Source organism: Silurus meridionalis, chromosome 6, assembly GCF_014805685.1.
Source record: "Silurus meridionalis isolate SWU-2019-XX chromosome 6, ASM1480568v1, whole genome shotgun sequence".
Classification (NCBI taxonomy): domain Eukaryota; kingdom Metazoa; phylum Chordata; class Actinopteri; order Siluriformes; family Siluridae; genus Silurus; species Silurus meridionalis.
The window spans coordinates 19,780,992-19,792,768 of NC_060889.1; the positions used below are offsets into that span (position 1 = coordinate 19,780,992).

At 40.4% G+C, this 11,777-nt stretch overlaps 1 protein-coding gene across 3 annotated transcripts in view; it reads right to left on the reverse strand.

Annotated features, from left to right (window-relative positions):
• kdm6ba (lysine (K)-specific demethylase 6B, a) overlaps window positions 1–11,777 on the reverse strand; it is a 74,157-nt gene that overhangs the window by 21,148 nt on the left and 41,232 nt on the right. The window lies entirely within an intron of this gene.

Consider the following 11,777-nt stretch of genomic DNA (forward strand, 5'->3'; position numbering starts at 1 on the left):
GCCCTGACATCACTAAAAATAGGAAACTATAAATTAACCATAATGTTATTTAGGTAAGGTACCATCAGTGCACCTAAATCTACAGTCTCTTATGTTGTCCACCTGATGGTACTGATATGATTATGTTCTTTATTTTCTCTTTTTATTAATATTCATACTTGCTTGTGCACCTTATGTACAGTTACTGAAATCCCAACCTGTATATACGATCATCTTGTACACAGAACAGCATAATATTGTTTTGCAAAGTTAAAGCACCTTAACATGCAGTTCCCAGAGTCCCACCTGACTGTACTATTGTAAACAGTGTAAACGTTTCTTTTTATTGTTTATATTCTTAATATTCTATATCTTGTCACTTGTACTTTGGTATATGGCTCTGAACTGGCTGCTGTAACATTCAAATATTCCTTTGGGATTAATAAATGACTCGTCTGTCTGTCTGTCTGTCTGTCTGTAGCCTAAACTCTGAGTGTGGAAAAGTGGGGGGTGGGTGTGGATAAAATTGGACAGCTATGAATACATTGAAGCAGAGGCTCAGTGGGAAAATCTCATACTGCAACAGTAAAATAATTATTGAAACTATGACTATGGCACTGAGCACTTAGCAGTGAAATCAGATGTGATTTTGAATGTGCTCTAAACATGACAGACTTTGCTTTGTTGGCATTTGGAGTTGAGCTCCGGCCCAGTAATGACAAACAGACGCTGCGGTGTGTGTGTGTGTGTGTGTGTGTGTGTGTGTGTGTGTGTGAGAGAGCTCAGCAGTGTCCCACACTGCACAGGACTGAACGTTATATTTAGCTCCGTTACATCAGTGGCTACGAGACATAACAGACCGGCTGAACCACGGGAGTGTGTCACGAGAACTGGGCTTTTTGGACAGAAACGGAAGAAAACCGCACAAACACACACAGAGGAAGTGAGCAAAGCTGAGCAAGATGCCCAGCATGGACAACAGCAGATGTAACAACGCTCCACCCCCAGCCAATTGACCCCCCACATACACAAACTTCCACATGAGGTAATATCCTACTGACCTCCTAGCTTAGCCAACAACCTTGGACTCGTCGTCTTTTTCCTTTTGATTAGTGCCAAATTGTGTGCGTGTAAGAGAGAGTGGCACAATGTGTGTGAGAGGCACCCATGTTTCATGTATGTGTATGCTGCACCATGGGGTAATGTGAATAGGAAAGAGGAAGTTCTTTGATGGCTGGGAAATACCACAGACAAACCCCCCCTCCCCCCATGGAGGAAACATTACTATGGAGGAAATGTGTGTGTGTGTGTGTGTGTGTATGTGCACAGATAATGTGTGTTAATCACCAACGTTCACATTCCTGCTCTCCCAGAGTCTATTGTAATCAGCATCCTGATGAGCAGAGCGAGAGTGAACAACTATGACTGTTCACACACTCTAACTTTTGCTATATATATACACCAGCATTCTCATGGGTACAGCAGAATGCAGAATACACACACACACACACACACACACACACACACACACACACACACACACACACACACACACAAACACACACACACCGAACACAGTGTTTTATGTTTATTAAAAAACCCAACTCAAGTGTTGATTTAGCATATTATATTATATACCTTTGAACTGTCAGTAAAAGTTTAAAGTGTGTGTGTGTCTGTGTGTGTGTAGGTGGATGTGTCATTGGTACAGCTAGTACTCCTCCTAACTCACAGCCTCCAGTTTGTGGGACAACATGAGTCAGCACTGGGACACGCACACACGGTTGAACAGAGGGTAAGTCTATCAGATGCAGCCATGTGGTGTTAGAACCAAAAAAGTGCAAGAAACAGTGTCAGAATTTAAATCTTGAGTCATGACCTGATGTACAAAGCCAGCAAGTATTAGTCAACACACACACACTCAGAGAAGGACATTGCCTCTGAAGGGCACTGAAAATATGGTGGAAAAATCTTCAAGGTCAGTCAAAATCACCCCACTGTGAGTGTGATTTACACAAGTCATAATGCTGCTCCACACACACTAGACCTTGACTTTGAACTCTAGCCTTCCCTCCCTCCCCTCTTCCTGAATACTTCTTTGCCTACTCCTTCCTTTGTCCTTTTTTTGTTTTGCTTTTCATGCTACACAGCTTGGGACTAGAGTCTGTTAAGCACACACTGTACATATAGCTTTACACTTACTTTACTTACCTTAGGGATAAATTGTACTTGTAAATGTGGAGTTCATTATCCTATTGTAAAGAGAAAATGTTGTTTGCAAAGTTTATAATAAGATAACTTTGCATTCTTGTGATTTTATCTAATATGTTTTAAGAAACATGAAGCAACATAACTGACACACAGTGTAATGCTACTCTATATTATATTATAGTCTCATTAAAATAATATCTAATAAGATCCACCTCTGTCAATATCCACACAAACACACAACATACACCCATGTGTGTCTCACTGTTGGTGAGAGAAATGTATTTAATGGAGTATATACCAAACAAAAGAAAAAACTTTTCTTTCAATGTTTCTTTTTTCCTTTTTAAAGCTGGTTTCCCTTATGGGGACCAGCCAAAAGTTCCAATAGGGACAAAAATTATATCCATATGCTTATAAGGACATTTGGTCCCCAACAAGATATAAAAAGGACTAGAAATATGATGTATATCAGGCTGCCATTTCAGATTTGACATTAATAATTAGCTGATAGTGGATAAAGGTTCATTCTCTGAGTCTGTGACTTATGACTTATAGAATGAAAGGTCAAAGGAAACTTAGAACCACAGCTTGCATGAATGTGGCATTTCAGCAACTGGATGATTATTACAACATGTAAACAACAAAACATTTATAGTTTTGCAGCTCCAGAGCTGGAGTGTCATGTACAGTGATATTAAGCAAAAAGCGAACTGAGCAGATTTAGCATCACCCTGTTTACCAAAAATGGAAAAAGCAAAGAGAATAAAAAAATGCTTTGACACATCCAAAAAAGAAAAGGCCACCACATAGTTCCAGTCCAAACAACACATCTTCACTCACACAGGAAGCCCATTACTTATTGAACACTTTTCAGGGAGCAGGTCAAACACTAACACACCATATGGACACAAGTACAGCCTGCACCAATGCTACAGCACAATCCAGCAAATGAGCTCCAAATCGTCCCAATCACGTTTCATTCTCACCCCTACATTTCTACACTCTTTCTAAACCAAGACCTGGTATTCACTGAGAAACTTGTTCAGTCACCAGCTCAGCTGAGATAAGATCTAAACTTTATACTGAATCATAATCAGCACAGCATGCTAAATGTGCATCATAGCTAGCCACATTTTAGAAGGCATTGAATGTAATGATCTCACTGATAACAGATGAATTGAATAATCAGATAGAAGGTCTGGGTGGTTCGAGGTAAATCTAAAAGGTCAGTAGTTGATGTAATAATGTGTTGGGAAAAGGCAGACAAAAAAAAAAGTCCAGCATCAAAAAATCAAAACAAAGGAAGACCAAATAAAGGAAGAGAGAAAACATTAAGGTCTCTTAGTTGATGACTAAAGATCATACTGTGGGTTTATGCAAAGAGAAATGTCAGTAGAATGAGAGAAGACAAGTTACATTTTACAGGAAAGAGGAAGAGAGAAACAGTAAAAGTGTGTGTGAGAGAGGGAGTGTGTGTATGTATGTGAAAAAAGAAATATATATATATAGATAGATAGATAGATAGATAGATAGATAGAGAGAGAGAGAGAGAGAGAGAGAGAGAGAGAGAGAGAGAGAGAGAGAGAGAGAGAGGAGAGAGAATTAGGATTAGTCTCTTGACTGGACAGCATATAAACTTCACTCCACTGACACTGTGCTCTTTCTCTTATTGTCTACTCACCAGCTGGGATGTGTATAAACACACACACACACACACACACACACACACACACACACACACACACACACACACACACACACACACACACTGTTCTCTGCTAATCTGATACCTCAGTTTTTATAGTGTAAGAAAAGAAAATCCCCAATCAAGAACAAAGAAGTGTGCACGCACACACACACACACACACACACACACACACGTGGGTATGCCCACACACACATACACACCTAACCTACTAAACACTCCTTGCTAGCTTGGAACACTGGCACACAGACACACCTACAGTCTGTATACTCAATGCACACATCCTGAGACACCCACTAACCTGTTCTCAATCAAACTGTAAGTCAGTGCAGCTGAATGCTTTTTCATCTACACCAGTGACCAATGTAGAACTCTGATATATAGTGAGAGTTTTTGTTTCCCTTCAGTAATGTGACACTGACTGGGATCATCCAATACCATTAACGGTATATTTGTAATAGTTTATTCGGCTATGAGCCCAATGCATTGCTATGGATTGTAATTAAGAACACAAATGCTAGCCTAAATAAATACAATGGTACATATTTTTCTCGTGTCTATATTGTGAAAGCGATCATAAGGACAGATCCATGACCGAGTCAGAGACTTCCGGATTTATCATACATACACACCTGGCCCTCAAAACCCACATTCACGTACTGACAGCTCTAATTCAGCCCTTCCCTATTAGATCAACATGCCATGCACTTAAAAGCTATCAATCAATATTTAACCTATTCCACTCATTTTGCAAATACAGCATAATGCCCCGTACACGTTCTGATAGTTTATCAATTCACTGATAAAAAGATGAAAGTGGAGTAAGGAATAATCCAACCTACACTCACACAGATTACTGTTTTGCTGAATAAACAAGGTTGGTATATCATGTCCTACTGACCTCTCATACACCTGACCAAGCCCTTTTTTTTGCAGCCTTAAACACACGCACACACACGCACACGCACACACACACACACACACACACACTCTCTCCTTAGCTAACCTTACCTTATAAAAAAAAAACTCCCAGACTATAGTACACTGCTGACTAAACATGCCTGTAAACCTCAAACTAAATTAGAAGTTCTAGTGTAAAATCCATAAGCATTGCCCTGTGCTCATAGTCACGTTACTGCAGTGTGCCGGTCAGACGTCTAGCCCTAAAAACAACTACAAATAAAACGTGTCATTTGTTCTGTTTTCATCAGGTGACCAACACTGGTATATTCTCGGCCCTAATGATACTGTATGCTACAAAATAGTCATACTTACTTAATCATGGTGTTTTAACAATGTAAACAGTGTCATAATGCAGCTCACACTCAATACCCCATCTCAAAGGTGATCGAGACTATAATTTTAGTGTGTGTGTGTGTGTGTGTGTGTGTGTCTGTGTGTGTGTATACAGAGTGTGTAATATGAAAAAAATTCAATATTTATATATTTTTAAGTGATAAGTCAGTGTGTGACTCAGAGGCACTCATCATGTTCGAACAACAGTCCATAGATTTCACATGTGTACAGACAAAGCAGAGACATAAGGAACGTTCCTACAAGTTCCAACACACACAAACTGGACTTCCAGGTTGTCCTGTCCTGTGCTCACTCAATGTTTCTGGAACAGAAAACTTTGTAGGGAGAGAAAGTTTCTCTACTTTCAGGATCATGAAGCAGAAATGTAAACAGTGTGTGTTTGTGTGTGATGAACTCTTCAACTCAATGATAACTGTCTGATCAGCCCACTGGTGTCTGTCCATTAGCTGTCTGTGACCCTGATTGTTTGTGTCGGGTGTGTAGTGTGGGTGAGACTGCGGTTGTGCTTTGGGCCTACGAACCTTTGCCACACGTCTTGTAAAAGGTCACGGTTGGCCATATTTGGTTTCTAAAGATCGCACTCATGTAGCTTTACACCCACACAAACATTCATACACGCAAATGATAACGTGTAAACAGTTTCTGAGGGTAGATAAGGAACTACATCTGAGTATGTGTGTGTGTGTGTGTGTGTGTGTGTGTGTGCGTGCGTGAGAGAGAGAGAGTGTGAATGAACTGGACCCTTTGTTGAGATGTGCTTAACATCTTTCAGTCATTTTTCAGGGTGTGGCTCAGTGTCTACTCTATTTTCCAAAAAACAATAACACATTTTACTGACCACAAAAACACTAGCTTGTCGTGGGACCAAAAGCAGACAGCAAACACAACAACCCACAACAAAAAAGGCAGCCAGTACCCCTATAACTCATATGCCTTTGAGTTTCCTTATACTGCTCCACACACTTATCAATAACCAGGAAAAAAAATACAGAAGCACACACAAACAAAATTATTCACCAGTGTCAGCCAGGTAAAAACAGATACCAAGGTGATGCAAACAGGCTCACACATGCCTCACTCAACATTTTCTATTACACACACACACACACACACACACACTCACACACTCACACACTCACACACTCACACACTCACACTATCCTTAGGCATTAGATTTTACCCAGTCAGATGAACAGAGTTGAAACAAAGTGAGCATGTTTTGCACTAACATATATTCATGTAGTATTTCTAAGCGTGCTGCCATGTGCCGGTCTTCCCTGACTCAAACACTTCCTCTCTCTGCCATTAGGGAGCACACACAGCCTGGACTGTTTGGTTTTTCATCCTAAACACACAGATGCTATAGAAAAAGGTCCCTAGATTCAGATCTGGCTGGTGCACACAGCTGTGCTGCATCACCACTTCTGATAAACAAATGCAGTTTTAACAATATATATATCTCTCCTGCACTAAATGTAGATTCATAGGGATCCTTATATGCAGTGACTCATGCAAGTCATGATTTCGAGTTCGATATTCTGACACAGCATGCTTGCATAAGCCAAAATGATGGAGAATAATTAAAGATTTTGACACAATGGAAAGATTTTAGGTCCATGTGCAGATCACAAATGCAGAAATTCAATGCATGGAGTCATACAAATCACAATGTCATCATTAACAATCAGGATTAGTACAACCTGGAAGCATTTGAAACATTACAAACCGCACCTCACATAGCTAGATTTATTTATAATCAGATATATATTACATTTAATGCCACAATTATATACATCCCTTAATAAGAGGGGTGTGTAGGAACCTATTAACCGAAACACCTGAAGAAGACAAGGCCATGTGTTGTCGTTCTGTGCGTTCGTGTGTGTTTTAACAGCGATGCGTTGTTCTAATTAGCAGTTCCAGATGCGGACACAAAAACGCACATGAACACAAAGAAACTCTTCATCGCAGAGTCTAACATATGACCTGCACATGCTGTCTATACTGCCATAAGACCACACACCCAGAGGTGCACGTGCAAACACACACACACACACACACACACACACACACACACACACACACACACACACACACACAGCAGGTTTGGTGAGGGTCAAGGCAAAGTGGTGGCTTTTTTTCCAGACAAATTACCCATTATCTCAGCTTTTTGACACAGAACGCAGACATGCAAAAGTAAAAAGGTCTGTAAAAGTAAACAGAAACAAAGAGTTGAGCTGAAGAGAAATGTGCACACATGGTGTGGTGTGGTGTGTCATGGTGGTCTTTGTTCTGACTCCTGCATGTGTGACACGTTAATTCACTGTGGAGACAATCACGCATATGTATCACTATGGTAACAGATGACATAATGCACTACAGCATGGCCACAGTTTCACATGTGCACAAGTAACAGCAGTGTGCTTACTCCCTCCCTCCCTCTCTCTCTCTCTCTCTCTCTCTCTCTCTATGTTCTGCATTATGTGGTTCAAAGGAAGCACCAACACCAAACATAAGGAAATCCCAGTATTTATAGGAAAATGCATGTGTCACAAATCCAATCGCTAGTATTTAAAGTGATATATTATGCTATCTGCACACCAATGATCTGATCTGTTTAAACTCAGACCAAAACTCAGGTCGTTCTGATAAAAAAAATAAAAGCATAATACTAAAGTTACAGTACATGTCCAATCATGTGGCCACACCAGTCCAATAAATACATCTCCAAAAGTGGTTTGAATGACCGGATACGATGTTATTGGACACTGGTAGTTACCTATAAGCTGTCTATTTGTAATTAAATCACCTGAGAAGGAAAAAAAAAAGAATGAAACCTGAAATACTCATAATGCATTTTCTCAGTGATTTATTTGGTAAAGTTCTCTGATAGGCAGTCATGCCACAAAACAGCCTGGGGAAACTACAGGCCCTGATGCTCAAGGACAAAATTAGCTTGGTGTATTGTAGCCTTTTGGACTCATTCGAGTTTAATTAACTCTGACATACATTTCATTTGTATGAATGTCATGTGACCTTCACACGTTCCAAGATGGCGGATCCAACTGCGGCGCTGTTTTCTGTACAAGATGCTTTTAATTCATTTTATGACTACTTTGTATAGTACATCCAACATTGGTGCATGCAAGAACGTGGTTTTCAGAGCACTCAACTAATTCATCATTCCAATACTTGGAATGTTTTGCTTAAAGAAAACATGTTGGAAATAGTGGGGAAAAGGAGTTTTAAGGTGGATGAGAAAAGAATATTAAGATATTTTCTTCAGTCAGGCACTAAATAAAATGCTCTTTCGCACATTTAGCTTTTAAAGTTATTAAATACATGATTTCAGCATCACTACCGTATTTGTGGTAGTCATTTTTCATCAAAGGTTATGTGCTTTGTGTATTAAGATCAAAATAAAAAGCTTTAGAATAATTGGTTTTAGTATTAAAAGCAAGATTCAAATAATCAAATTTCTGACACTGACAGAATTGTAAGGTTTCTGTTTGCAACAATACAATTGGTCCAAAAATGATAGTCTTAACTAAGGTGCATGCTGTCTTGCACACGCAGAACTGAGTTAAGAGGAAAAAAATATAAACTGAGCATACCAGTGCACACAAACACACACCTGACCTGACCTGTTCGACTTCTAACATGCAATGCCACCAATCCAATCCTACTACTGCCCTGCCTAATTTGTGTGTATATATGTGTGTGTGTGTGTGTGTGTGTGTGTGTGTGTGTGCGTGCAATGTGGTGCATGTTTGTGTAGGCTGGAGCAAAACAGAACGGTCTGTCCAACACCTGTCTTTTCCTGGGGGAGGAGCTTGAGATAGGACAGAGGGGAAAAAAGGCAGAGAACACGTGCAGATATTTTTTGTTCCTGAATTCAAAAAAGACGTGTGTGTGGATGTGTGTCTGAGATACGCTGTAGTCTATCTTGAATTAAAAAAAAAAAAAGCCTATGTAGTTGAGGGTTTGGAGCAAAGTGACGTCAGGAGAATGAGTGAGCCATTTAAACGGAAAGAGAAGGAGAGAAAGACATAAAGATAGTGAGCGAGAGTGAGACACAAGCTGAGTGTGTGTGTATGAGTAGGAGGGGGAGGGTTACTCTAGGACGGCAGAACCCAATAACATGACACAGATGCACGGAGCTACTGTGGACTGCTGGGAAAGGGGATGGGGCAGGCCAGAGAGAGAGAGAGAGAGAGAGAGAGAGAGAGAGAGAGAGACAGAGAAAGAGAGAGGAGGAGGGTGTGAAATCACACTGCTGTTCTATTTAACACTCCCCAAGAGCAGATACACACACGCACACACATGTACACACCCAGCAGGGGGGCAAGACTATAGCTGCAAGCAAATGGCTACATATAAACATCCCAAACAAACCAACACACACTTGCGCACGCACACACACACACACACACACACACACACACACACACACACACACCTGCTACTTGTAATGCTCCATGAAACAAATGGGAGAAACGTCATACAACATCACTGAAGTGGCTATAATTCCCCCCACCTACTAACACACACACACACACACACACACACACACACACACACACACCCCTCATGACTCAAAGTCTCACACCTGCTTCGACCCTGAGGAAAGTCACCTAAAAAAATTACCCCCACGATGCGCACACATGCACACACACACACACAAATAAGATCCCATGCACCACTGGATCCTGACATTTTATTTATGAGGTTAAATGTGTCTACATTTTCCCGCCCTTCTCGTTCCAGCTCTTTCACTCTCTCAATATTATAATTTCTAACCATTTCTCTCTATTTTTTGGGACATTCAGCTCGAAATAACACAAGATTTGATTGAATTGTGAAATTGAGCTAGCTCAGCATTTCTGCCAGATAATAACTGAGAATGGGTAGGAGATGAGCTGAGGAGGGGGAAGTGAAACATGACATTATATTATTGATTGTATTTGTTGCCTATTGCCCCAGAAACTTGCCTGTAGCCCCACAAACTAATTACATTCCACAAATACAAGAACCTTCCATGTGAAGGGGTTATTAGTGTAGAATTGGGGACAGATATTACCAGATCCATGAATAAGCACTTTTTCTTTAAAGTAAATAAATAAAAACTTCAGGTTGTCTTTTTGAGACTTACGAGACTCAGCAACACTGGGGGAAATACCTGAGGATGGGAAGCAGACACAATGCAACTGTTAAATGCTGTAACACGTTCCTGCTACGTCAAACAGGCTCCTGCCCTTATCACACCCAATACCAGAACCACCCACATGTGCATGCGCACACACACACACAGGCACACACTCACACAAATATACACACAACATGAGAAGTAAGAGCTGAGTGGAGTACTAGACTAAACAGCAACGTATGGAGAAAAGGCAATGAAGGAAAAAAAGCGTATCAGAGAAGCATAATCACACACACACACACACACACACACACACACACACACACACCCAACACTGATCTCATATCTCTCATCGATTGCCATACCATTTCCCCATCAATAGTGTAACCCAATAGGCCCAGTCCCATGACTCCATTTCAGTAATGTGAGATGCACATTTCTAATGGGTCAGTGAGGTCAAACAGGGGTCATGACCCACAATGCATCAGAGCAAGAGTGCCATTCGGTGCATTTCATCTAATCAGAACAGTTTGCGATGTGCCTGACGTGACATGGTAAGCGTGTATGATGACACTGAACGTATAAATTGTGCTTTCTGTGTGTTTGTCTCCTGCAGGAAGAAAATCCAGTGGAATGTTACGTCAGAAAAAGCTGAAGTCTGACAGCGATAAGGAAAACACCACCCATATATATATATATATATATATATATATATATATATATATATATATATATATATATATATATATACACACACACAAAATCGGAAAAATTAAGCTTGTCGAAAAAGAGGAAGAAAGAAAAAGAGGACTCTGAGGAGGTGAGCAAAAAGGGAGGCGAGAGAAAAGAACACATGGAGGCAGATCAAAGGGCGACAGTGCAGAATTAGAGACATGACAAAACTCAAAGCTGCAACCACAACAGCGTGTGATTTCAGAAGCCAGTAGTTTTCGAAATTGTGAATCGACCTCCAAACCTCTTATGGCTTTGGCAATGATAGTTTCATGCAATTACTGTCCATCTCTGTCCGTTTTAGTGCTGGAAGGCAGCTGGTAAACGCTTCATAGTTTATAGTTCCACAAACATGCAACGTAAAAATAAGAAACTTTAACTTTTCTTTTCCTGATAAAACAACATGCACACACAGACACAAACTCGTGCTTACCGACTGAGCAATGTGCACTTGGGCTGGTCCTTCTGCAATTAATCCCACCAACTAATCAACTAACTTTGCATATACAGTGAAGTAGAGAATTTGATGTCAAAATTTAATTGTGTACATTGGAAATGGTACTGATTAGATTCAAAAATCTATATGCAGATGTTTATGAAAATGCTGGTGTGTGCGTTTGCGTGTGTGTGAATCTCATTTATCGTTACATGAGCTTTCTGCCATATCCCCCAACCCCCACTTCGTAC